The 1,598-nt window shown below is 57.2% G+C and overlaps 1 protein-coding gene across 1 annotated transcript in view; it reads right to left on the bottom strand.

Moving 5' to 3' along the window:
• The window catches only part of CACNA2D2 (calcium channel, voltage-dependent, alpha 2/delta subunit 2), a gene marked incomplete at its 3' end in the record, with an annotated part of 173,142 nt that overhangs the window by 29,722 nt on the left and 141,822 nt on the right, over positions 1–1,598 (bottom strand). The window lies entirely within an intron of this gene.

The raw sequence follows: 1,598 nt of genomic DNA, 5'->3' as shown, positions 1-1,598 counted from the left end.
CGGTGTCACCGGTGGTAGACGCAGGTCTGACCGTGCCCTGCCGCTTGTGGGTGAAGGATGGCAAAAGCAGGTGCAAACCCTGCAGTGAGAGATGTTTGTGCAGCCCCTCCATCCCCCTGCTCTGCCTGGGAACCAGGGCTGGTGCAGGCAGAGCTGGTGCAGGCAGGGCTGCCTGCTGCGGGGGATCAGACCCCCAGCGCCCCGGGAGCTGTGCACAGAGCTGGGCCAGTCCATCAAGCATCCCAGCCGGGTCTGGGCTGTCCTGATAAAGCTGTGGTGAGCTCTGTGGTGACGCATCGCTGCACATTGTTTCTGGGTGACTCGCTCCTAATTACCTTGATTAAGTGGTTGCAAACAGTGCTATTAAAAATATTTTTTTCGGCGAAAGTGGTTTTCTGAAAGGTTTGTGCCGTGAATGGCAAAATGAGCCAAGAGCTCCCCAGCGCTACAGCCTTTCCCAGCACGTTTTGTATCCTGACTATAATCCCTCTCGCAGCGGAAGGCAGCCAGGTCTGGATGGAGAGGGAGTGCTTTGAAGCTGTGGGACGGCCCTGCAGCATGGCAGCTGCCTGTCCCTGTGTCCCTAGGGATAAGCAGAAGCACTGAGGGCTGCTGCAAAATGCTCCGGTCTCTTGGAGCCCACCCTGCCCATGGTCACAAGGCATCCACCACTGGGTGCCAGCACAGTGCAGGGTGCATGGGGCCACCACAACGCCCTTGGGGTGCCCATGGCCAAGTTTTAGGTGCTGCCTTGGGATGAGCTGCCCTGGGGCTCCTGACCCCAGAGAACACACAAGATTGGGCCAGCACTAGGGATGAGACCCCATGGGAGATGCCTGCAGCCCCTCCTCCCATGCTGGTCCGAGGCTCTCCCGGGAGCCCTGAGCGCGCAGCTGAGGTGCTGGGGAGGCATCAGCGTTGGCACCAGCCAATAAACTCCAAAACTCCTTATCCTCGTGGTCTCTCCTCCACTGGCCTTCCAGAAAGAGGTGACAGTAACTGAGCAGTGCTCTCAGGGAGAAAGGTGTCAGTGACCACTGGTGCCAGTGACAACTGTGCTGGAGGAGAGGGCCAGCGGGGACCCGTCAGCTCTCCTTATTGAAGCTGCTTCTGCTAATGATGGCAAGACCCCTGCGAGCTCAGCCTCCTGAGTGCCTATAGGACACAGCTCCTGGGGGGACAAGAACTGGACACGAGCGTCCACTCCACACTGGCCACATGGCGAACAAAAGCCAAGCAGGTCAACATCTTGACTTCCTTTCTGCTCCTCTTGCCTTGCACTCTCCACATCAAACCATGGTGACTACCATCACCTATGGCAGGAGGGTCTACAGGAGCAAGACGTGGTTCCAGGTCCTCATCTCCTCACCTCCCTTAGCGGATCATGGTTGCAGAGAAATAACTCCCCAAACACACCAGCAAGACCCAGCAGTGGGGCTGTCCTACGCTACCCCGCAGGGGGTTCCCTGCAGCTGGGCAGGATCTGGCCCAGCCCAGAGGAAGGGGCTGGGTGGCTCAGATGTATTTTTTATTGTAGACTCCGTTTGCACTGGAAGAAAAACAATCTTTCCTCCCTTTTATATTATTGTTATAATTTG

Source organism: Nestor notabilis, unplaced genomic scaffold (assembly GCF_000696875.1).
Source record: "Nestor notabilis isolate BGI_N333 unplaced genomic scaffold, ASM69687v1 scaffold8790, whole genome shotgun sequence".
NCBI lineage: Eukaryota > Metazoa > Chordata > Aves > Psittaciformes > Psittacidae > Nestor > Nestor notabilis.
This window is presented reverse-complemented; position numbering and strand designations above follow the sequence as displayed.